Source organism: Ipomoea nil, unplaced genomic scaffold (genome assembly GCF_001879475.1).
Source record: "Ipomoea nil cultivar Tokyo-kokei standard unplaced genomic scaffold, Asagao_1.1 scaffold0977, whole genome shotgun sequence".
Classification (NCBI taxonomy): Eukaryota; Viridiplantae; Streptophyta; class Magnoliopsida; order Solanales; family Convolvulaceae; genus Ipomoea; species Ipomoea nil.
The window spans coordinates 126,872-153,776 of NW_017617405.1; the positions used below are offsets into that span (position 1 = coordinate 126,872).

General features: G+C 40.3%; 1 long non-coding RNA gene across 2 annotated transcripts; it reads right to left on the minus strand.

Annotated features, from left to right (window-relative positions):
* Positions 1-2,720: 2,720 nt before the first annotated feature.
* LOC109179723 lies at positions 2,721-4,537 on the minus strand. 2 transcript variants are annotated; one of them, XR_002053965.1, is made up of 4 exons: positions 4,183-4,537; positions 3,691-4,105; positions 3,073-3,578; positions 2,721-2,906 (listed from the first exon to the last, which is right to left on the minus strand). It is a non-coding gene; the product is annotated as an uncharacterized LOC109179723 (long non-coding RNA). The 2 variants fall into 2 exon arrangements; XR_002053964.1 differs by having other exon boundaries at positions 3,073-4,105.
* Positions 4,538-26,905: the final 22,368 nt, after the last annotated feature.

Genomic DNA, 26,905 nt, shown 5'->3' on the forward strand with positions numbered 1-26,905 from the left:
TGTCTCAACAAAACGTATTTTCCTTGCTATAATCTTCTTCTTTGGCTCCTTATATATGCTGGTGTCTTGATGAAATCTTCTATGATATTTATGATTTGATCTTGATGATTGATATGATGATTTTATGTGTGATCTTGATGATGATAAGAGGATCTTGATGATTGTGTGATGTTCTTGATAAATCTTGATGTTTCTTGATATTAAAGATGAACTATGATCTTGATGATTTGAATGGGATTAGAGCCCTAGGTTAAATTGGGAATTTTATATTGTGATGTCCTTGGTGTATATTTGGGTGGGATTTCGCATGTTTGGGTGTTAATTGTGTTTAGAAGTCGAATTAGGATGTGTTCAATATGATTCTTGGTTTTAATCCGTTATTTGACTACGCGGTGTCATCGTTTGTGTTTAAAAGTGTCTAAAACTTGGTTCCGGCTTGCACGAAAGATCTCGGGACCAATATATTGAAAAACGAATTAGTGGGGGGTAGGGGGACCCGCCACCTACCCAATGCCCAAAAAGGACGACGCCAGCAGCGGGCAGCCGGCGAGCAAACGACTGCCCGCCGGGCACCCGCTGCCTGGAGACTCGTCGCCGGCGGGTGATCCTCCACCCGCCGGCCACCCGCAGGATTTCTCCCACTTTGGGACTTTGGCTTCCCCGTTTGATGTTCCCCAACCCTCGTGGTGTCCCAACGAACTCCGTTTGTCGTGCCTGGGTCTGGTTTGATGTTTCGGGGACCATTCGTAGGATAAAAGTGTCTTGTGTATTGCATGCTAGTTGAATCGGTAACCCGTTGACCAAGGTGGAAGATGTATGAACCCCTTAGGACTATTCTCAGTAGGTGGTTGACTATGCATAAGTTTTATTTATACATTTTCCCCCTCCCTATTTGTTAATGTGGGTTACATGTGCTTGCTACGTGTTATGTGTGCATGATTGGCTGCGGTCAAATTGGTTTTACATAAGCTGCGGTTCATAATCTGGTTGCGATCAGAAATACACTCTTGGGCTGCGGTCCACCAAATGGGCCCCGTGCGCTGTGGTCCACCGACTGAACGCGTCAGCGGTGTGTAGGGCTACAAGTAACAAGGAAGGCCATAGTCCACCGACTGAGTTCGTCAGCGGTGTGTAGGGCTATGGTCGAATGCGATCCACCGAATGTACGTGCCAGCGGTGTGTAGGGTCGTAGTCCCCAGAGGTCATAGTCCACCGACTGAATCCCTCAGCGGTGTGTAGGGCTATGATCGGCTACGACCACCGACTGAGCTCGCCAGCGGTGTGTAGGGTTGCAGTCCCCAAAAGAGGATCACAGTCCACCGACTGAACGCGTCAGCGGTGTGTAGGGCTGTGATCCGGCGTTGAATCCATCGACGGTCTATACAATTGGCTGCGGTCAATTCCTTCATGCTGCGGTATGAGGTAGGTAGGGTGCTGCGGGGCCGTGTTAGCGCCATGTGCGCTAACCCTCATGTTTGGGGCATGCGATTAGTCCCGTGGCGCCATCAAAGTATGCTTGTATGACAAAGATATTGATTGAAGGATGATGTGAATGATATGAAAGTAAACTATGACCTTAGATACATATGTATCAGAGCCTAAGTTTGACCGTAGGACGAGACTCTTAAGACCAGACTTTAGGATATTAGGCTTGGACTCTATGTATTTAGGAACATAGGATTTAGAAATCATAGGACGCGCGGTGAGATTGTGAGTATACTCGTCATCACATAACCCTCCCTCGCTCTACCCTTCGTTTAACTTAAAGAACTCTCCCATTCGCTTATCGCATCAAGGTAAGGGTGCAACACTCTAACTCAACATTACTATAAACATTGGCTCAGTATATCAACAGCTTGATACCAAACAGAAGACAGTCAAGAACTCCGTAACCCACCGCACACGATCCCCTAGCTCAAACTCTACAACAACTAACACAAGTCGCCCAGGCACTGAGCGACGAAGCTCTCCGCAACAACAGACAACCACCGCCTCCACCAAACGCAAACTCAGAAATCGCTCGACAAGTTTCAAATGATCGACCACCCACTTTCTCGGGAGAAGAAGACCCCGCAACCCTTGAGGAATGGATTCGGACCTTCGACAAGATTCTGGGATTGGTGGAATGCCCAGAAGAACTTCGTGTAGAGATAGCCTCATTCTACTTCGGACACGAGGCAGACCTTTGGTGGATCCACGTGGGGCCCACTTATAGACAAGAACCAGGGTTCAACTGGGAAAACCTAAAAACACGACTACGAGAACGATTCTACCCAGCACACGTAAAAGCATCCATGCACGAGGAATTCCTCACTAGTACAAAAAAAGGTTTTAGAGTCTCCCATAAAACACTTTCCGAGTCACCTGTACAGGTGACTCGGATCTTGGAGACTATGAAAGTTCTCCGCTTTCCGAGTCACCCGTAAAGGGTGACTCGAAAAGCGAAAAATGATTTTTTTAATTTTTTAATACGAACTTTCTGAGGCACCTGCTCCGCTGCAGGTGCCTCGGATAGTCCTTTATTATTATTTTATTAATTTGTTTCCAAGACACCCACTTACAAGTGGGTGCCTCGGAAAGTTACAATTTTAATAAATAAATAAATAAATATAAATATAAATATATATATATATATATATAAGAAAAAATTACAGCCAAAAGGTAAAGTTTAATAAAGAAATGTTTTTTTAAAGAGTTATTCATTGCTACCAAAACAATGTTTTACATGTGACCCAAAAGTGGTAACCCAACAAGGACACAATGCTTATACAAACCACTAACTAATCCATAATGCCACATTGCCTTAGTGCAAACCAATACTAACCAAATGGGTGCAACCAACCTAAACCTTGCGGCAGTTAACTTGGTATCCAATTCATCCAGAGCATGGACTCCAATAACTTGTCCTGCATATTACAGAAAAATTAGATGGAGTAAGTAAAAGCAAAATAATGTCTCCAGAATGTTCATAATCAAGCACTTAGTCAACTGACAATGCTTATGATCACATAAAAGATGAGTCTCAAACAAATAACAAAATCGAAAAGGAAATCAACTCAATGACCCACATACCATCCTTGAGAACAGAAGCAGCTTCAGGACCCTACAACCATTTCAAGGAAGAATATTAAAAGAACTGAAAATTGGCAAAAGAGACTAATCAACTTCAAACTCATACTTTTCTGGATAATATAAGTAGCATCAATTCCAAATTATGCCACATGGAACTGGTTTGTGCAAAAGATTCAAATATTTGTTTACATAGCCAGCTTGGTTGTTTGGGTTGGATTCTATTTAGCTGCATATTTGTGCAAGGCCACTAATATTTGATAACTTTGCACCATAAAACCAATGTGAGTATACAGTATACACCCCAATGAGTTGAGATACACTCATTTGCATCTTAATAAGATATACTCTGGTAGTTCAGTATAGTTTTAATCTTAAAATATATATAGCTGCATGCACACATGTAAAGCTGCATTAGCATCACGGATTGCAACAATATAACATTGGTTGTATGATGTTTGCCTTCCATGTCTTCCAATATATATTGTCTTTAAGGAAGGTTTAAAACTCTGCATGTGAACAAGATAATACAACAATATAACATTAGTGAAGCATAAGAAATATCTCATTGTTAAATTAAATGTTAGAGCTTAATATGATTATAATTTCAATTAGCTACACCTTTTTATATTTCACTAAATAGTAGAATATCTCGTTGAGGATTTTTCAAGGTCATTCCTCTAACTTTGTTCTCCCAGAATGGCATATAGCATTTCTATCTGGAAAAAAAGAACTTTTTTTTTGAAACATAAAGGAACTTAATTTAGTCAAAAAGACTTTCCATTGAAGGCACTAAACACATCAATTGAAGCAGAAAAACATTGAAGGCACTAAACATTGAAGCAGAAAAACAGATTAAGGCACTTTAGGCACTAAACATTGAAGCAGAAAAACAGATTAATAGCACTAAACACATCAATTTCTCCATTCGCTAAAACCAAGCAAAAAAATTCAAGAAAAAAACAGAACCGTAGCCACATCGCCGCACCGTCGCCGCTGTTCCTCCCTCTGCCGCCGTTCATCTATCCACAGAACCCTTTCAAAAACACCGTTGAATCTATATCATCAAAAAAAAAATAAAAAAAATCAGACCTTAGGAAGTGACTACTATACCTCAGATCTGATGCTCTCTCCGTCGGCGATTTCATATCTGATGCTCTCTCCGTCGTTGCTCTCTTCGTGGATTTCAAATCCAGTGCTCTCTCCATCACTGTGCATCATCGTCGTCGGCCAAGAAGAGGGGATGGAGGAAGGGAAAAGAAGGCGAAGGAGAGACGGACACTCTGTGCGTCAGAGGTTTCGCAGCTGCACGACTATCCATCGCCGTCGGCCACGGAAGAGCTAACAACCTCGGACGGAGGGCGGCGGACCGAGAGCGCAGCTGACGGAGTGGGAATCAGGGAATCTGGGCGTCGAACGGAGAGTTCTTTAATATACGGAGTGGGATTTTTTTTTACTCGATCTCAGATCTAGATATGCTAAATTTTGGGTGGGAATCCGAGGCTCCAGTCTAAGTGGGTGAATCGGATTCTAATATTATTATTATAATAATATTATTATATCCGCGGCGCTTGTCTAAGGGGTGACTCGGATTCTAATATTATTATTATAATAATAATATTTCCGAGGCACCTCTTTGTAATTGGTGCCTCGAAAAATTCTCCCTTTTTCTTTTCAAGACACCTTCACTTTGAAGGTGTAGTGGAAAATACTACTTATATTTCCAATTCTGTAGTAGTGCTTCCACCTGAAACAAGGAATGTCTACCGTCATGGAATACCTAAGCGGTTCCTCGAGTTAGCCCGATTCGCACCAGAATTGGTCCCCACAGAGGCAACAAAAATAGAAAGATTTATATCAGGCCTCAACTTCGAAGCCCGGAAGGCACTAATAGTAAGTGGACCCCGGACCCTCAACGAGACTTACTCCAGTGCCGCCAATCTCTACCAAATCCAACTACTACAACGTGGGGTTCAGGAACAGATTCGTAAAAGGAACACTAGGCCAAGCAATCCAGCTGGCCAAGGGCCACCCCTGGGGAACAACGAAGCTAGTACAAGGAGTTTCCCTTGCCGAAGATGCAACAAGGACCATAGAGGCAAAGACTGCATGGGAAACCCCTGGCGATGCTTCAACTGCGGAGGAGAAGGACACAAGTCCTTACAATTCACTCAACCCTCGAACTTAATCCCTACAATCATGGGTCATCGCGGGGGCACAAATAATTAAGGGAATTACAGTGCTCCCGGAAAGGTGTTCGTCATGAGCCGCACTCAGGCCGAACTTGAAAATGAGGGCAACCTCGACGAAGAAAACATGGCCCCAGGAGACGAAGACCCCGCAAACCAATCAGAAGAAAACCAAGAAGACGAGTTCTGTTTAGGATAACTAGTGAATCCCCTGTAACCACACTCATAGTAAAGTTACTTGTTTAGATTAGCTACTTCGGAATTATTACAAATAAAGAAGCAAAATCAAAATAATTTAGCATAAGGAAAAGGACTAGACTACTCTGAAAACCCGCATCAACAACAAAGAGGACCGGCCAAACCTTCTACCACTAGAAGACAAAAGAAGGAAAAAGCCAAAGGGGTGCACAACAAAAAAGACTAATGTCACCAAAGGGGATTGAACCCAAAACCTCCCATTTGTAAGCCCAAGTCCCTAACCACTAAGCTATGAGTGTTTCTTGAAACTTCAAGGGAACACTCCCTTTTTAAACCACTACAAGTCCCCAAAACCCACAAAATCCTCAAATCAAAAACCCTTCTTCTTCCTCCTCACACAAACCCTCTCTTCCTCTCTCCTACCCCCTCTCTCTCGCCCTCTCCACACTGCCGACGAAGAAACCACCCAGGCTGCACCACCGCCCGGACCCTATCATAGACGCCCCGGAGACCACCCAGCCACGCCCCACTGCCACCCAACCATCGGAAGCCGCCCGTCGCACGCCCGCCACTACGCGACGCCACTCCGCCGCTCTCCCGCTGCCAGCGCAAGACCACTGCTCGCCCGGCCTCCTCCCGTTGTCCCCGCGGCCTACTGCTCCGCCCTGGACCGCCACACCTCGCCACCCAAAAGCCAAGCCCCACCACCGTCGCCGGAATCCTCCTTCGGAGCATCACCAGAAGTTCACCGGAGCCTCGCCGGAGTCTTGCCGAAAAAATAGCACCGGGAGAAAACGCCACCGGGAAAAACCGCACCATGCCGAAAAAGCTCTTTGGCATCCGAACTCCGGATTGGAACGACACCGATTACACGATAATCGGAGGTAAAGCCCTCGAACCTAACCAATTCTCTCCGGAATTGGTCGATATGCTTAAATTCTAGGGGCTTTTGGATACCTATCTCACAATCGAAGGGGATACGTACCCCGAGTTGGTGAAAGAGTTCTATCACCACTTGGTAGCCAACAAACGGGGTGACAAGTTGGAGATCACCACCAAAGTCCGAGGCAAGGAGATAATACTCTCCGAGGGCCGTCTGGCCAAGCTCTTAAAGTTGACCACCATGGGTGTGTCAGACTATGACCGAATGGGATGGATCGGTACCCAAGGCACGGGGTATAAGGATTACCTCGGGTGCCTACTAGGAATGGAAGAAGGCTTCACCTCGGCCACCCGGCCTAACGAGGAAATGGCTAACCGCCGAACAAAAGATACTAGTCATGATTCTAACGGATAGCTTGTTGCCTACGAACAAGAAGAGTAAGGATGTGGGAAGTCTGGAGTGTACCTTTGCCTACTTTTTAAAGCACAAGACCAAGTTCAACCTACCGGCCCTTATGCTAAAACACATGGAGTTTTGCAAGACAAGCAACCGGCTTAGTCTACCCTAAGGGATGATCCTAAGTTGGATCATGGAGAAAATGGGGGTGGACTTAAGCCACACAGAGGTCAAACCCGTAAGCGGGATGATTTTCAAAGCCCAGAACCTCCGCCGCAACGACATCTACTACACCGAATGGGGACAATACATCACCCTCGAGTAAGGGTGTCAATGCGGGCCGGCCCGCCCCACTGCGGGCTTTTTATTTGGCGGGCTTTTACGGGCCGGCCCGCGAAGCCCGCGGGATTGGAACTATACAGCCCATGCCTGCCCCATGCGGGCTTGCGGGTCTCGCGGGCCATCACTTAAATTTAAAAAAAAAACATTAAATATTATATAAACATGTTAAAACCGCTTAAAATATGGCATTATCTATTGATCGTTATTTCGCATCCTCACGGTGTATGATACACCTCAATGCACCGAAAACTTCCATAAAATCCATAAACCTCGCCCAAATCTCCCGGATCGATACCGCGCGTTGAGAAGAACTGTAGAAGGGTGATCAAAGCTAGGGATATGGTTCAACAGCACACTTTATTTCTCTCTCGGCTTCAGATTTTCCCTCTACAGTTCCCGTCTATGTATAATACATATATAAATATGTATGTTTGCTGGACTTGGAGGCAATTTAGTAATTCATAAATATGTATGAATTGATGATTTAGTTTTAGTAATTGTTTGAAAAAGTTGGAGGCGGATGGAGATGGGAGAATTGAAGAACTACGTACTCTAGGAATTATTGAATTAAGAATTTGCGAAGGATTATTGAATTATTGGATTTCTCCCCTTCTGCGTACTCTTAAATAGTCAGATCTACACACTGCCTAAGAATTAAGATATTATATATATGTTTTTTTTTTTAAAAAAAAGATATTATATATATTTTTTATTTATTTATTTTTTAAATATGGCCTGGCCCGCGGGCCGGCCCGCAACCCGCACGGATTTGCCCGCGCGGGCTTTGGCCCTCCGAGGGCCATGCCCGTTAGGCCCGCATTTTTGCGAGCCTAATTTCTTGCAGCCCTAACCCGCCCCATCGCGAGGCGGGTGCGGGCTAACCCGCGGGCTTCGGCCCACTTTGACACCCTTACCCTCGAGGAGGTTTGTCTAAAATCGGAGGAAGAACGTAGAGAATTGGTGGACCAACTAGACATCTCCAAGAAGAAACTAAGAAGAGCAATGCAAGAGTGTAGAGGGCAAGGGAAACAGGAGGAACAAGAGGAGGAAAGTGAGCCTAACCCACCAGCCCCCACACAAGAAAGAGAAAATCCAGGAAGCCAAGATCAAGAATCCATCAACGCGCGCATCCTCGCGCAGCTCACCAGGCAAAACCAAATCATGGACGAAGGGTTCTCATCCCTAATCCATGCAACGCGTGCATTAGATCAAAGGGTAGCAACAATCGAAGCCATGTTGGGCACGCGTGGGGCATCTAGCTCAGGAGCAGGAAACTAAGGTAGACCAAAAACCCTTTCATACACCACCGCGCCAAAGTTTCACTCTACCCCATCAACAAATGACAGGTGGGGCCATATTTCGTAACCAGGGGGCCAAAACACATGACGTCCCGGAGGTGAAAGAATGGATTCACGCACCGGCTTCGGGGACGAAGCCTCTTGTAGGGAGGGGGGGGGAGAGTGTAACACCGTGTGTTACGACCTCTAACCCAAACTAATTATTTAATTACTTACCCTAAAAAGAGAATTAAAATCCATTAATTAACTAAGAAAGGTCCACCATAGTCCATGGACCCTTATCCCTAAAACCAACCCCTTAGTCCTATAAGGAATAGAATTAGCAAACTTATACCATTTAGACCCTAATTGGGACACTTAGGAATATAAATAGGGGCACAGGAGGCACCTAGAACCCACACCACAATAACTTTCACCACACAAGAATTCCCATAGGAGAAATCAAGAAAGAAGATATCTTAAAGAAAAACCCTTCATAGCCAAGGAATTTAATTAAGGCTAAGAGGTAACCCATGTCTCAACAAAACGTATTTTCCTTGCTATAATCTTCTTCTTTGGCTCCTTCTATATGCTGGTGTCTTGATGAAATCTTCTATGATATTTATGATATGATCTTGATGATTGATATGATGATTTTATGTGTGATCTTGATGATCTTGATGATGATAAGAGGATCTTGATGATTGTGTGATGTTCTTGATAAATCTTGATGTTTCTTGATATTAAAGATGAACTATGATCTTGATGATTTGAATGGGATTAGAGCCCTAGGTTAAATTGGGAATTTTATATTGTGATGTCCTTGGTGTATATTTGGGTGGGATTTCGCATGTTTGGGTGTTAATTGTTTTTAGAAGTCGAATTAGAATGCATTCAATATGATTCTTGGTTTTAATCCATTATTTGACTACGTGGTGTGGTCGTTTGTGTTTAAAATTGTCTAAAACTTGGTTCCGGGTTCCACAAAAAATCCTGGGACAAATATATTGAAAAAGGAGTCAGTGGGGGGTAGGGGGATCCGCCACATACCCGTTGCCCAAAAAGGACGACGCCGGCAGCGGGCAGCCGGCTGGCAGACGACTGCCCGCTGGGCACCCGCTGCCCGGAGACTCGTCGCCGGCAGGCAGCCGGCGGGTGATCCTCCACCCGCCGGGCACCCGCTGGATTTCTCCCACTTTGGGACTATGGCTTTACCTTTTCATGTTCCCCAACCCTCGTCTAGTTTGATGTTTCGGGTACCATTCGTAGGATAAAAGAGTCTTGTGTATTAATGCTAGTTGAATCGGTAACCCGTTGACCTTGGTGGAAGATATATGAACCCCTTAGGACTATTCATAGTAGGTGGTTGACTACGCATAAGTTTTGTTTATACATTTTCCCCCTCCCTATGTGTTAATGTGGGTTGCATGTGCTTGCTACGTGTTATGTGTGCATGATTGGCTACGGTCAAATTGGTTTTACATGAGCTGCGGTTCATAATCTGGTTGCGATCAGAAATACACTCTTGGGCTGCGGTCCACCAAATGGGCCTCGTGCGCTGTGGTCCACCGACTAAACGCGTCAACGGTGTGTAGGGTTACAAGCCACGAGGAAGGCCATAGTCCACCGACTAAGTTCGTCAGCGGTGTGTAGGGCTATGGTCGGCTGCGATCCACCGAATGTACGTGCCTGCGGTGTGTACGGTCGTAGTCCCCAAAGGTCATAGTCTACCGACTGAATCCCTCAGCGGTGTGTAGGGCTATGATCGGCTACGACCCATTAACTGAGCTCGCCAGCGGTGTGTAGGGTCGCAGTTCCCAAAAGAGGATCACAGTCCACCGACTGAACGCGTCAGCGGTGTGTAGGGCTGTGATCTGCCGTTGAATCCATCGACGGTCTATACAATTGGCTACGGTCAATTCCTTCATGCTGCGATATGAGGTAGGGTGCTGCGGGGCCGTGTTAGCGCTCTATGCGCTAACCCTCATGTTTGGGGCATGCGATTGGTCCCGTGGCGCCATCAAAGTATGCTTGTATGACAAAGATATTGATTGAAGGATGATGTGAATGATATGAAAGTAAACTATGACCTTAGATACATACGTATATGATGTTGTCTCTATATGTTTGATTATAATTGTTGAATGTGCTCATCCCTATCTGTCGAGTCTAATCCTGGTTTTAAATCTAGAGTCTCCTAAGTATATATCTTCCTGCTTCAAAATGGTTTTCCTATATCTATGTATATATATTTACCTATATTGTATTTTAACGCGTTAGAGTGGGTTACCAGCATCATTCGCTGAACAGATATATTTGGCTTTCAGGCACAGATTATTAGCTTCCTGAGCGCGCTAGAGGACCTCGAGTTAGATAGTTAGTCTTTCCTTTCGGCCTGCGTGCCTTGATGATGTAATGACAATATTTGAGGATAGACGGTTAGAATAGCCTATGCATCTGAGCTCTCCAGCTCAGATGTGGCATAACACCCCCGACTCTATGTTTAGAATGCTCAATTTGACATCTATTTAATAGAATTGCTTTCGTATTATAAGATCAAAAAGTTTTTGAAAATTTCGGGGTGTTACACACCCGCTGCCCAGTGACTCGCCACCGGCCACCCGCTGGAATTTCCCAACTTGGGATGGCAGTTTCCCCGTTTGATGTTTCCCCGACCCTCGTGGTGTCCCAACGGACTCCGTTTATCATGCCTGAGTCTAGTTTGATGTTTCGGGTACCATTCGTAGGATAAAAGAGTCTTATGTATTGCATGCTAGTTGAATCGGTACCCCGTTGGCCTAGGTGAAAGAAGTATGAACCACTTAGGATTAATCCTAGTATGTGGATGACCACGCATAGGTTTCATTATACGTTTTCTCCCCTTCCCCAATGTGTTAATGTGGGTTGCGTGTGCTTGCTATGTGTTATGTGTGCATGATACCCCAATTTGGTTGCGATCAAATTGGTTATACATGAGCTGCGGTTCATAAGCTAGCTGCGGTCAGAAATTCACTTTTGGGCTGCGGTCCACCGTTTGGTTGCGATCAAACGTTTTACATGAGCTGCGGTCCACCGTTTGGCTGCGGTCAAACGTTTTGATGAGCTGCGGTTCATCGGTTGGCTGCGGTCAACCCTTTCGTGCTGCGGTACAAGGCAGGGCGCTGTGGGGCCGTGTTAGCGCTATATGCGTTGACCCTCATGTATGGGCATGCGATTGGTCCTGTGGCGCCACTGTGCTTATATGATAAGATATTGATTGAATGATGATATGAATGATGTGAAATTAACCTGTGACCTTAGGATATATGCTAGTGTCTTTATATGCTTGATTATAACTGCTGAATGTGCTTATCCCTAATTGTCAAGTCTATTCCTGGTTTTAAAAGCTAGAGTCTCCTAAATATATATCCTCCTGCTTCAAAATGGTTTTCCTATATATATATATATATATATATATATATATATATATATATATATATATATATATATATATATATATATATATATAGAATCTGGATCAGGTGAGGACCAAATCTTAGGTGGGGACGTGAGGACTAATCTTGTGCGTTTGTTTTTTTATTTGGATGTCCAGATTTGAGTTCTTGAGATGACATGGATTGATCTTTTTTGTTAAAGTGGGATAATAGTGTCTTTTTCTATTTTTTTTAAGTGTGAACGCATGTATAACCCTTGGCCAAATTGGTTTCCTATTTTCTTGGATCATCACCGTTGCAATTTGGAGCCGCGATTTCTTCATCATTGATTGAGTGTTCGCCCATGCAAACTAATCAGTATTTTTTATTTTTTTCGCTTGTTCTTTTGAGTATAATATTGTCTATATTTGGATTGTCGTGTATACGTATAAATGTCTGGGTAGTACGATTGTGCATTCGTGTTTGCTGATTGTGCAACCTAGTGTTGTAAGTTGTGCACTATAGGCTAGAGAGCTGTGCATTATAGCACATAGTTCAATGCATCGTAGAACATTGGATGTTCACTGTATGATTTTTTGGCGGGGTTTGAATGCACAACAATGAAGTTATTGATGCACAACACTTAGTATAGGAATGCACAACATTCTGTATAGGAATGCACATCTTTTAATAAGACTGATTTACCCTAAATTTATATATTTTAATATTTTAAAGGGATTTTTTTTCTTAATCCGTGTGATTTGTTTCTTTTAATCTCAATCATATATCATTCTGATTTAATGGTCTAGATTAGTCCTCACGTCCTCACCTAAGATTAGGTCCTCAGCTGATCCGGACCATATATATATATATATATATATATATATATATATATATATATATATATATATATATATATATATATATATATATATATATATATATATATATATATTGTATTTTAACGCGTTGGAGTGGGTTACAGCATTATTCGCTGAACAGATATATTTGGCGTTCAAGAACAGATGAGTAGATCCGGAGTGCGCTAGAGGACCGAGGCTTATATAGTTAGTTTCCTTTCGGCCTGCGTGCCATGATGACGTATTGACATTACTTTAAGGATATTTAGTTAGTATATCCTGTGCATCTGAGTTCTCTAGCTCAGATGTGGCATAGCACCCCAAACTCTTATGTTTAGTAATGCTCTACCTTTATTATATAATTTTTAAAAGTTTCGAAAATCTGGGGTGTTACAGAGGTGGCCATGATGAGGCATGAGGGTTCGTAGGCGACCCCGGCGGGGTGGCGTGAGGGGTCTTGGGCGACCCCAGCTGGGGTCGAGAGAAGGCTACCTCATGAGCTTGGCCAAGATGATAACGCTCAAGGAGGCTACCTCATGAGGTCGCCTAAGAGGAGGACGCATCAAGGAGGCCACCTCATGAGCTCGTCCAGGAGGAGGAGTCATCAAGAAGGCCACCTCATGAGCTCGTCCAAGAGGAGGACGCATCAAGTAGGCCACCTCATGAGCTCGCCCAAGACGAGGACGCATCAAGGAGGCTACCTCATTAGCTCGCCCAAGAGGAGGATGCATCAAGGAGGCTACCTCATGAGCTCGCCCAAGAGGAGGACACATCAAGGAGGCCACCTCATGAGCTCGCCCAAGAGGAGGACGCATCAAGGATGCCACCTCATGAGCTTGCCCAGGACGAGGACGCATCAAGGAGGCTACCTCATGATTTCACACAAGAGGATAACGCATCAAAGAGGCTAGCTGTGACACCCCGAAAATCCACATTCAATCCACGGATTAATTGAATAATTAATCCTATTTCATTTGAGGAATTTATTCCTAAAATCATGATTTTTGATACTCAAGGACTAGTATTTGATTAGTCAATCTTAAAGTTGTGTTGTACCTTGAGCTTTGAGCGGAGTTCCCTTGTTCCTTACACTTTCTAAAGGTTAATAAGGGTATTCTTGACTTTTTACCAAGAGTTAGTATTGTAACCTAACCTAGAAGACTTCTTCATTTCATTCCTTACATTTCCTAGAAATTAGCTCTACCTTCTCTCTAGAAAGAAGTGTAGCTTATTCTCCAAGCTAAGTTGAGACCCTTGTCAAGATTTCATGTTTTGCTTCCAAGATTCAACCTTTCACCTATTTGGGCATCTAGGAGGGTAAGATCTAAGTCCATCTTAGCATGTCTTTTTGGTTCCATCTTAGTTGTCTTTTTCTTAAAGGTAGGATCTTTATGATCTTTTGGTTTGATCTTGAAGTGGGTTTGGAAAGTAAGCCTTGTGGGGAGCTTGTGGTGGTGTAAGTGAAGTCTTTTGGTCTACAAGAGGTAACCCATGTTCTACAAAACCTATTTTGCTTACCTATATGTGATTTATTGGATTCTACATGATCCCACATCATTTACAAAGGGGTGCTCGTGGTTTTGCTTTATCTTTTTTTTTTTAATTTTAATTTTATTTTGTATGTAGTTTTGTTTTGATTATTATTATATTATTAATATTAATATCATTATTATTGTAATTTTATTTTATTATTACATTATTACATAATAATAACAATAATAATATAAAATTTCTTTTAGACAATTTTCTGCTATGCAGCCAAAAAAAAAAATTCTGAAAAATAACTCATTTCCCAGAAATTATTTTCTTAATTTCCAAATGAACTTTTATATTTATACAATTAATTGTTAAATTGCATAATAATTATTAGATAATGGCCTTTTTTGATTATTGACAAATTTGCCAATATATTTTAACAAATTCGCCATTTTAACATTTTGTCTTGCAATTTTACTCCAAACTGCTAAAAACAAAAACAACACATAGACATTTTGGGTTAATCTTTCCCAAACCGTCCTAATAATCTTTCCCAAACGATCCGGTAGAAACGTATCTTCCGTGATCTAGTGCTTTGATCACAAAGCCCGCACTAATCACACCCAATGTCCTCCGACACTGCTGCTTCGGATCTCACAGCTCCGTGTGACAATCCAGGATTTCACAACTCCGTGTTACTTTCCTCCTTTCCCTTGTTTTGCTCAAAAACAAGTTTTGCCTTGATTCCAACTTTGAGACTCTGTAGATGATCTTCAATGGTGCGCTGAGTCTCTTGAAGTTGATGAAGATTTTAACACTCTTGGATATTTCTTTTCTAAGCTCTGTATCACTCTGAGTGTTTTTCTCACAAAGAATATATCAATATTAGCTCTTGAGATGGAAAGCTTTCTTTGATTTTTCTATGCTCTGTTTAGCTCTGTTCTTTGCTCTTTGTATTCTTGCTTCTTTTCCCCTGCTTTCCAAAGCTTCAATCTTTATCCTTTTATAGCTGGTAATGAGAATATTTCCGTTGGAGAGAAACATTCTCATTTTTGAATTTCATCTAGCTGTATAGCCTTTTGTCAGAGGATAAGATAATGTTGTAGATATGTCAGAGATTTCTCTGCAAGTTGAGCTTGAGGTTTTCGCAAAAATGGCATCCCATGAATCTCCATCTGGTTTAGATCACGCCTCTTGGGATTTTTATCTTCAAAATATAATCTCCAATATAATCCCTTACTAGTTAGACTAGTATTTTTGCTTCTGCAACTTCTTCTTCTTATATATTTTCCTTTGTACTTCACGTCTGGGTCTGTATACTGCTTCCAGACTTCATATCTTCAATTGACTTGGGAAATCTCTTCCCTTGTGAAACTTCATCCCTTGCTATTTTGGGAAATGAAATCTCTATCCCTTGCTAGATTTATCAATTGAAATCTCATCCCTTACTTGATCCCTTGTAATTTATATTACCAATTGAATTGAAGCCTTGTAGATCTCACCCCTTCAAATTGAAATTGCCTTCCCTTCAAGATATCAATTTGAACTTTTCAATTTTGGGATACCAATTTGGGAAACTTCATCCCTTCACTTGTAAAGTTCATCCCTTAGTCAATTTGGAAATCTCCTTCATCCCTTAGTTAACTTTAACTGATGGAATTAAACTTGGCTTCTTTAAAATATACGGGATGTGAGATTTGAACCTGTGACCTTGCACATAGTATTTCAAGCTTCTACCATCTCATCCGTACAACCTTTTGGTTATTTTCTTGTTTCACTTGGTCTACTCCTTTCTTTCCATAGATGCTTGATCTTCAAGATAGCTTCATGCAAACTTCAAGTCACGTTCTTTCTTCTTCGGGATTTCTTGAGGGATTTCTTCTTGAATATCATACGCATACATCTTCCTTTGCCATTTTCTCTAGGCAAATTCTTGATTTTAGGCTTTATATCTTCTTCATCTATTTCCTCAACTAATGAATTTATTTTTTCCTTTCTTGGTCTATGACTCGACTAGTCTAATAAAATAAAATTGGGGATCTACGAATTACAATATGGCATATCAAAATCTATTACAATTTGTTCCTAACAATTTCCCCCCTTTTGATAATGCCATAACCTATACTCAAACATTGGCTTTAAGTCTTTGAAAAATATTTTCATTTTTGCTTAATTTTATTTTGATAAAGCCATGATGAGTTTGACAAAAATAACTCTAGGGAAAAGGAAAACTTGTGAATTAATTCAGACAAGTCCTATACGCATCCTTGATTAATTTTTAATTAATTTTTATCTTTTCTAATTTTTGCATGCGTTTGACAATTCTTGTCTTTTAATTCAAGAACTAATACATGATAGCCAAAATAAATCAAAACAGACTTAGATCAGACCATGGGAAATATTTATTCATATTAGTCGATTAGAGGAAATATTATTATAGCCAAAATCATTCCAAAATAGATATTTAAAACATCATATTTTTGAGGAGTTCATATCTGATTACCTTCTGAGTTTCTTGACTCCCATGTCAGCTTTCAATATATCCTTGATATGTTCTCTCATCTTGCAGATATCATTTTTGAACTTCTCACATTCAAATCTTTTAGTCACATTTCCAGCCATGTAGTGTCCAAATGGTTCTTTAATATTGGTGCCCGGAAGAGCTCCGGCTTCCCACCAAATTATGCATTCTTCAAAGCTTCTTTGGAATCTCAAACTTTCACCATTATTGCTGGTATAATCTCTAAGCTCATACCACATCTCGGTTTGCTTCCTTTTTGCTTCTTCTTCCTTATTCTTCTCAGAAATCCATTGAGCTTGATCAGCTTTGGGCCATCTTTTCACCATACTTGGCACATTCTCGGATGTCCAAATTTTCTGCGGTGTTGCGGTTCCCTTTGAGCATTCGAACCATCCTTGAGTTTCGGCCACTTTCGATGAGCTTGATCCAAGACTCGGATTTGCAAATTGAGCGAAACCAACTTGGGATTGTTGACCACGTCCTCGGCCTCGGCTTTTTGTTGGTGCGGCGGTCAAAACTGGCTGTTGCGGTTGACTTCCAATGATGAATTCATGTTGTTGTAAAGCCAGATGATTGAGAATTTCTTCCCCCCTTATGGCATTATCAATCAAAAAGCCAAGGGATTTGGAATCTTGTTCTTGATTGGCTTTAACAATCTTAATTCCATCATGTGTTTTGAGATAAACATCCTGCAAATCAGATATTTTGTTAGCCATAGAGGATAATTCTACCTCAAGGTGATTTATCCTTGTCTCCTGGTCTTGTATGGCTTTTATTTGTCTCATGTGTCTTTCATTATTGATCTTCTCGGTAGCTTCTCGTTCCTTCTTCATCAGTTGGATTATCTCCAATAATCCTTCGGTGAGATCTCCTTTTAGATGTCTTTCGGCTCTGTCTATATTTGTTTGCAGAGTGTTTTGATGTTCCAATAGCTCCTTCAAATTTGTTCATGTGTCCTCAAAGTGTTGTAACGAGAGATGTCCTTGCTCGGTAAGAGTTGTTCCAATCTTTTGACACACAACATCACTTGATTCTGTAACTTTTGCAAATAGTGATGTTAACAAATCATCTTCATCTTCGTCTCGGGTTCGGCTTCTACTCATGTTCAGAGAGTGTAGACTTTTGAACAAATTCCTTCGTGAATCACCAAGAACTGGATTTTCAACAAGCTGCAGATTTTCTTCTGGTGAATCGGCTACTTGAAGATGATTTCCAGTTTCTTCTTCAATAACCTCTGTTCTTGAAATAATCTCTGTATTTAAATTAGCTTCCAGAGAGGTGTTTTGAAGTGAGAGCATAGAGGTGTTATTGTGCACTGGCGCTTCATAGAAGTATTCCCCCCAATTGATGGTCTGATTTCACCATCAATTTGGTCTCTTAATTCATCCCTTGTAGGGTCCATTGCATTTATATCAATGTTGGTGGGGGTCACATTTGATATCAAAAGTTCAGCACAGTGAACTCTAACAGGAATAGACTCATGCGTTTCAGAAGCTGAAATTGGTACCTCAACAAGTGTACTTCCTTCATTCGCCCTTTCTCCAAAATTTTCAAGAAAAATCATTGGCTATATTAATTGAAGTATCACCTGGATGTCCATGAGTATCAGTCAACGATATGTGTAGAGCAATCTGTAATCTCACTTCATTCTCTTTTTCAATATCATTTGGAGAGACTTGATTGGCATCTTCTTGAGTTGCTGCAGCCACTCGTTTTCCCTTACTGTTCTTTTCTTGAAGCTTCAGCCTATACACCTGATTTGCATCCATGTTTAGTGCTTCAAGCATTGAGTTAGTTCCTAGCCATTCAAAGGCTAATTCTTCACTTTGTATCAACTCTGAATCAACTTTGGAGATAAAAGAGTGATATCTTTCAAGTCTCCATTCCTTCCATGCTTGAACTCGGTTTAATTCCTTCATCAGTTCCGGATCATCTCGAGTTTGTGTTTTGTCGAACGCAATGGGTTCAACACTAGCTTCAACTGCAGATTGATTCGAGATTCTCCTTTGCAAGTCATTGGAAACTTGCACTTCAACTCCTGCAAACTCCATTCGAGTGGTATCTTCTTCCATTGGCATCTCGGGTATCTCAACTTCATGAGCTTCAGACTCTGCACTTCCTGAAATGGAATAAGTGCTATAGCCGAGCTTACGGCTTCTTGATCTCTGTTGCTTGGGTTGCTAGAACCTATGTGTGCACTTGCTGCAGATTGAGTTTTACTGTTTCTTTTTCAAGAGCTTTGAGGTGTGCTTGTAGAACCACCTCCTTCTGATCATTTCCTTCGATTTGTTTTCTTTCCATAGTCAGGTCCAAATTTTCTGAAAAGAGTTCTGTAGATTCCAACATTTTTGTGTCTTCTGAGAGGCACATTCTTCTTTCTCAGAATTTCTCCAACAATAAGTCCATACCCAACTTTATGCAAAAATTGATTTCCTTCAAGTGGTCTGCCATGAGGTTTTGCATTATTCACAAAGAATAATAGCCGGTTGAAGATGTATTTTGCCCAGTTGAATTTTATTCCTTGCATGATTCCATTCATCAGACTCACGGACGTTCCAGATAAATCATCCACACTTCCAAGCTTATTGTCCAGAATTTTGTACATCATCTCTATGAGCATATCATATTCTGGTTTCAGCACGTTCTTTGGCTTGGTTGAGTCATGAATCATAGGTGCTTTTGGACCACGAATTTCGTTCCAGAAAGATTGAGCATCATAATGGTGAGCTTCTGGCATTAGCTCCGAATCAGGAAATTTGAAGCACTCCTTGATATCTTTTTCACAAATTTGAACATCTGTTCTTCCAACTTTAGAGTAAATCAAGTTGTTCTTCACAGTGGCATGCAAATAGAACTCGGTCACATCTGTTTCAAAAATTCCAACGTATTTGTAGGTGAAGAAATCGTATAGTCCACAATCCTTCAAAGCATTGAGAATCTTCTTTGCTATTTCCTTGTCGGCTGCTCCAATCATAAAGAACTCCGGATTGAGTGTCATCCCATCGATCAATTGTTGTTGTAGAGTAAGCAGATTTTTGGGTTGCATGGCTTTGGTTCGAGACATTGTGTACGTCGGTGAGATTGAGAGCTTGAGAGAGAGATTTCTGATATTGATAGAACTGGTATTTTTGTCTGAGAAGAATATGAAGGGTTTCGTATGGTTTAAGAAGATTTACGAGGGGGTCTAATTCTCAATTGAGACCTTTAGAATAGGTGTGGTGACAAGGCACTTGTAGGGGTGGAGGTGTCTTTTGGTTAAGGTGTTACTAGGAGAGAGAAAAAGGTTATCATTAGCAGACAAGGGCATTAAATGCCTCACAGTCTCTTAGGTACTCTATATACGTAAGGTGTATAGAGTAAGATGATTATGAATGGACACCTCTGATTATTTTTGAAGATTTGAGAGAGAGGTTGGATTTGAGAGGAGATTTACGAGAGAGATGATCTGATTTTGTGAGAGAGGGTGAGATTTTTGTGGGATTTAATTTATGGGTGGAAGTTTAAGAGGTATAGGTTTGAAAGGTGAAGAGTTTTAATGGGATTGGGTTTTATGGGGTAGAGGTTTAAAAGGTGGAGGTTTTCAATCCAATCTGATCTCTTCCTTTTTCATCTCAAAAACACTTTCACGTTAGATATATCATAAAAAAACACATAAATATAATCACACAAATTACACATAATTTCGTAAATCTCACATATAATTTCGACACATATATGGACATTTAAAATATAACAATTAAATCACATCCATATATAAACATGTATAAACACGGTAATCTCCTAATTAAGATAAACTCAGATTTAGAAAAATTAGTCAAATTTCAATTAATCACCAAAAATATACATACACATATACGGTAGTTTCTAAAACACACAATTGTAAACACAATCAAATAAATACTCAAATATTTAGAAACTAGCCAATTATTTTAGATATCAATTAAAATAAACTAATTAAAAACAATTAGCACATAAGTATAAACCAAATTATAGATCATATATCACAAATAAATTGTTCATGCAAACAAATTAACACAAACATGAACATAACTTGCGGTCCAAGTAACGATCAAAACATGCAATTCAAAAAAAAATTAGATTAAATAAAAATTGCACATTTAGTCACATTAATTTGCATGGCATATAAAATCACGTTAAACACTACATGCAAATATATAGTTGAACACTTAACACATTTAGGAAATTAGTTTTACATGAAAATTAAGCACATAGAAATATGTAAACACGTAAAACATATAATAGCATATAAACACGTAGAACACATAATTTGAGCATATGTATCATTTTAGATCAAGAGATTAAGTTCAGTGATACTTAGCTCATTTCCAACATTCCCAATTCATGCCTTAAAGTAGAAAATCTCGTTTCGCATAAAGGCTTTGTGAGAATATCTGCAACTTGGTTCTCCGTATGGATATACTCGATTTTTAGATCTTTCTTTTCAACATGATCCCTTATGAAATGATGTCGTATGTTGATATGTTTGGTTCTTGAGTGAAGCACTGGATTGTGGGTGATAGCGATTGCACTTGTATTGTCACAAAATATGCTAAAATCGTTGCAATTCACTCCATAATCCTTTAATTGTTGCTTCATCCACAAAATTTGAGCACAACAACTTCCTGCAACAATATATTCGGCCTCGGCGGTACTAGTTGCAATGGAATTTTGCTTTTTGCTAAACCAAGAAACAAGCCTTCCTCCTAAGAATTGACACGTTCTGGAGGTGTTTTTTCTGTCTATTTTACAACCTGCAAAATCCGCATCTGAAAAACCAGTTAGCGTAAAATCTGTACCTTTAGGATACCACAATCCAACATTGATTGTGCCCTTCAAGTATCTTATGATTTTCTTTGTTGCGGTGAGGTGGCTTTCTTTTGGATTTGCTTGAAATCTTGCACACACTCCCACAGCATAAGAAATGTTCGGCCTGCTTGCAGTGAGGTATAGTAGTGAACCAATCATTCCTCTATACTTCATTTGTTCGACATCTTTTCCATCTTCGTCTTTGTCTAGCCTTATTGATGTACTCATTGGAATTTTGATCGATGATTTTCCATCAAGGCCAAACTTCTTTATCAAGTCGCGGGTGTACTTTGCTTGATTGATGAATATTCCTTACTTCAATTGTTTGACTTGTAAGCCCAAGAAATAATTCAATTCACCCATCATGCTCATTTCGAATTTATTCTGCATAAGCTTCGAAAATTTCTCACACAAAGAATTGTTAGTGCTTCCAAAAATAATATCATCAACATATATTTGCACTAACAAAATATGATCACCATCTTGAATTCTAAAGAGATTTTTGTCAACAAGGCCTTTGGTGAATCCACAGCTTATCAGGAACATTGACAAGGTATCATACCAAGCTCTAGGTGCTTGTTTCAACCCATACAATGCCTTTTTAAGTTTGTAGACTTTATCACCTTCGCCTTTTATCTCAAAACCTGGGGGTTGTTCGACATAAACTTCTTCTTCGAGTAGTCCATTCAAGGATGCGCTTTTCACGTCCATTTGATAAACAATGAAATCTTTGTGTGCGGCGTAGGCTAGGAAAATTCTGATTGCTTCAAGTCTGGCTACCGGTGCAAAGGTTTCATCAAAATCTATTCCTTCTTCTTGAGAGTATCCTTTTGCAACGAGCCTTGCTTTATTCCTAACAATCACGCCTTCTTTGTTTGCTTTGTTCCGGAAGACCCATTTAGTTCCTACAACATTGTGGTTCATTGGTCTTGGAACAAGTTCCCAAACGTCATTTCTTTTGAATTGATCGAGTTCCTCTTGCATGGCGTCAATCCAACTTGGATCATTTAGAGCTTCGTCCACTTCTTTTGGTTCAATCTGAGATAGATAACATGTGAACAATGCTTCCGTGGTAGATGATCTTGTTTTCACGCCATCTCGAACATTTCCGATCACTAATTCTGGTGGGTGATTTTTGAGCCATCTTAAGTCTGGTTCAAAAGGGTGCATGGTGCTGTGTGGATTTACTGGTTGAGAAGAGGTAGCACTGTTTCGAATTTCTGCTTTATTTTGTAAATTTCCAACTTCTCCAGTAATTGCATCCAAGGGTTGATTTGCAATTTCCACTTCAACTGCATCCCTGGGTTGATTTGCAATTTCAATACCAATTGCATCCCGCACTTCATTTCTTACTGGATGAGAGATGGGATTTTCTAGAGAATTAATTTCCAACTCATCCATTCCCTGCAAAATATTTTCTTCACACGTATCAACAGTATCACAAAAATCAATATGACACTTGTTACCATTTTGCTCAATATTTTCGCCATTTTCGTCCAGAGCATCAATATTGACGTGTGATTTTTCATCAAATACCACGTGTATGGATTCTTCAACCACCATTGTTCTTTTGTTCAATACTCTGAATGCTTTGTTGGTAGTCGAATATCCTAGAAAAATTCCTTCATCTGCACGCTCATCAAAAGCTTTTAGATGCAATTTATCATTAATATGAATAAAGCACTTGCATCCAAAAATATGAAAATAACCAATATTTGGTTTTCTCCCTTTATATAGCTCGTATGGCATTTTGTTATACTGCTTATGGATCATGCTTCAATTTTGCGTGTAGCAAGCAGTGTTGATAGCTTTCGCCCAATATTGTTTCAGGAGACCGGCTGCACTAATCATCACTCGTGCGGCTTCTTTAAGCGTTCGGTTTCTTCTTTCGGCAACACCGTTTTGTTGTGGTGTTCTAGCGGCAGATAATTGATGAGAAATTCCATGTGAATTGCAAAAAGCTTGTATAACTCCATTCACGAACTCGGTTCCACGATCGGTTCGGATTTTTGATATTTGCAATTCTTTCTCATTTTGTAGTTGCTTCAACAGCTTCGGCAACACTTGTTCAACTTCATTTTTCTTCTTGAGAAACACGGTCCAAGTGTACCTGGAAAAATCATCAACAACAACAAGGGTATATTTCTTACCACTTACACTTATTGGATCAATCGGTTCAAATAAGTCCATGTGTAACAAGCTTAGCGGTCTTGATGTTGATTCGTGCGTCTTAGACTTGAATGATGATTTGATTTGCTTTCCGCGTTGGCATGCATCACATACTTGGTCCTTCTTGATGATAATACTTGGTAACCATTCAACTAGATTTTTCTTTGCAAGCTGATTGATAGTCTTGAAGTTTAAATGGTTGAGCTTTTGTGCCATTCCCAATTTGCTTCATTCGAATTTCTGGCCATTAAGCATACGGAATCTTTGCTTGTGCTCCAATCAACAACATACATATTCTTTCGCCTTTTTCCAGTGAGCACAACTTCATTTGAGAGCTCATTTTTTGATTAGGCAATTATCTTTGGAAAATTCCACAAGATAGCCTTTATCACAAAATAGACTAGTGCTCAACAAATTGAATTTTAGGCCTTCAACAAATGAAACATCTTCGATCTTTAAACCATTTCTTTCAATTGTACCAACTCCTTTTGTAGTTCCATAATATTTGATTTCCTCCAAATATAACTTTTGGTCCATCGATTTTCTTGAAATTCATTAGACAAGATTTATTTCTAGTCATGTGGCGTGAGCAACCACTGTCGATGTACCAAACATCCTACAAAAAAGATTAGTTGGTTTTAGGTACCCATACTTGCTTGGGTCCTTTGCTGTTAGTAATTTTTGGTAACCAAACCCACCTTGATCCTATTGAACTAAGATAAGGCGGTTTGTAACCATTTGAAACACGATAATCATAATTAACTTTTGAAAACATTTTTGGTGCCGGGTTTTGAAAAATATTTTTATATCTAGGCACCTGGGAAGAGGATTGTTGCTTTGGTCTATAAGAAGCATTAAAACAAGATTTACACAGCCAATCCTTTTGAGTGGAATAAAATCTTCCATCTCTATTTCTAGAAAAGCTTCCCTCTTTTCTAAAAATTCTTTTTGCACTTGACTCTTTGGCATATCTTTTGTTTGAAGAATTTTTGTTGCTTTGCCGTAGTATTGAACTGTTTCGGCCTTTCAACATTCAACTTTGCTTTCTCATGATAGCCAAGTCCTTGTCTCATTGTGCTATACTGACTTTTAACAAATTTTACCACTTACACTTTATTAGTTAAAGGAGTAGTAAGATTAGTCAGTTTCGGAGGAGTTTGAGAACATGTGGAGTCATAACCGATTCCGGTTCTATCTCCTGATGGCTTTTGCATGTTTACCATTTTATCCATAATTTTGGACGAATTAGTAAACGTAGCAATGGTAGCCCGAAGGTTATGTTCTCTAACCTCTCTTGCTTTGCACTCTTCTTGAAGTTGAATATTTTCACTCTTCAAGTTACTCACTTCATGTAAAGCATCTTGCAATTTTTTATTCATCTCTTCTTTTTCAAGAATTAGAATATTATTGCGCTCCTTGAGTTGAGGATGAGTGAGCATAATCTCTTGACAATCTCGCATTAGACTGCCAATAGATTCACGAGAAAAAGAGGAATTAACAGAATTGAAAGAATTAGATGTTACCTCTTCTTCCTCTGCTCCAAGAGACATAAAGCACTCTTCACTTGAACTCAACTCAATTGATTTGCATATTAGAGCCGTGTCATCTTCCGAACTTGAGCTTTCATCACTTGATGACAATTCATTCGACTCATTATTTTCGTTTGGTTCGTTACTCACGAGAGCTTTTCTTTTGTCGCGCTTGAACCTTCGATCTTTGCTTTCGGATTTATTCGGTGTAGATTCAACATTTATGCCTTGATACTTGCTAACGATCGGATACGGACAATTTATTTTGAAATGTCCGGGTTTGCGGCAATTGTAGCATAAATTGTTGTTTTCTTCGACTTTCTCTTCTTGTGTCGTGGGAGAGACATATTTTCCACGAGCAGAATTTTTGTTGTCTCCTTTTCGCATGAACCTTTTGAATTTTGTAACAAAAAGAGCAAATTGTTCGTCAGTTATAAAATCAATATTATCTACTGACCTGGAGGTTGATGGTTGTTCAGCCATTAGAGCTGGATTTCGAATTTCATGAGCATCATCATCTTTGGCCTTCATTTCGAACTCATATGCTTTAAGATCACTAAATAATTTGTCGGTTGACAATATTCTTAGATCTCGGTGATCTCGCATAGCCGTAACCTTCATATCCCATGTAGATGGTAAGCCTCGTAGAACTTTGAGATTAATTTCCTTTTGGCTAATATTTTTGCCAAGGTCATTAATTTCTCCAAGGATTTTGATCATTCGAGCTTCCATATCAACAGTGGATTCATTTGAGAGCATTTTGAAGTCCTCGAACTTCTTCATAGAAATAGTGAGCTTGTTATCTTTTTCTTGTTCATCTCCTTCTCCGATCTTGATGAGAGTATCCCAAATTTCTTTTGCACTTGTACATTTTCGCACTTTTGGGAATATTGTATCATCAATGGCTTTGAACAGAATATCTTTGGCAATGTTATCAAGATTGTTCCTCTTTCTATCATCCGATGTCCATTCCGATTTTCGCTTAGGTACGAATTGTTGAGCATCCGGTGATAGAAGAAAATCCGTATTTACTTTCAATATTTCGATCGGGCCAGTGGAAATAACTTCCCACATTTCATCGTGTAAAGCTGATAGATGAACCTGCATACGAACTTTCCAATCATCAAATTTATCAAGCGAGAATAATAGATTTTGAGCTAAATCTTTATTCATCTTCTCGGTTGATACGAGAGACAAATAATCCAATTTACACACACTGGGTAAGATGGATCTGCCTAGCAGTCAGAAACAAGGTTGACCCAAAGAGACAACTTGCTTTGAAACAAATTTGACTCAAATAGGCTACAGGCTCTGATACCAATTGTTGGTATCAGTTAAAGACAAATTCTGACTCGGATAGGCACCAACTCTGATACCAATTGTTGGTCCCAAAAGAGGTAAGGTGAAAGTCTAGAGAGGGGGGGGGGGGGGGTGAATAGACTTTCAAACTTTTTAGCACAGTACCACAATTGCTAAGCCAGAGATAAACCAAAACTCTTAACTAGATTGTTAGAGTATGGTGCGCAGCGGAAATTAATAAACGATACGGTGTGTGTGTAGATCGTGTCAAGATTATTCTCATGAGAAGCAAGCAAGAGCAGTAAGTAAAGAAAGCAGTAAAGAACACAAGGCAATTTATAGTGGTTCGCGAGGTGGTGTAATCCTCCTACTCCACTTGCTCTTTTCTCCAAGAGCTAATTCACTATATCCACCACTTCTTGGTTCCAAGATACAATGAATTCCGTGATCTAGTTCT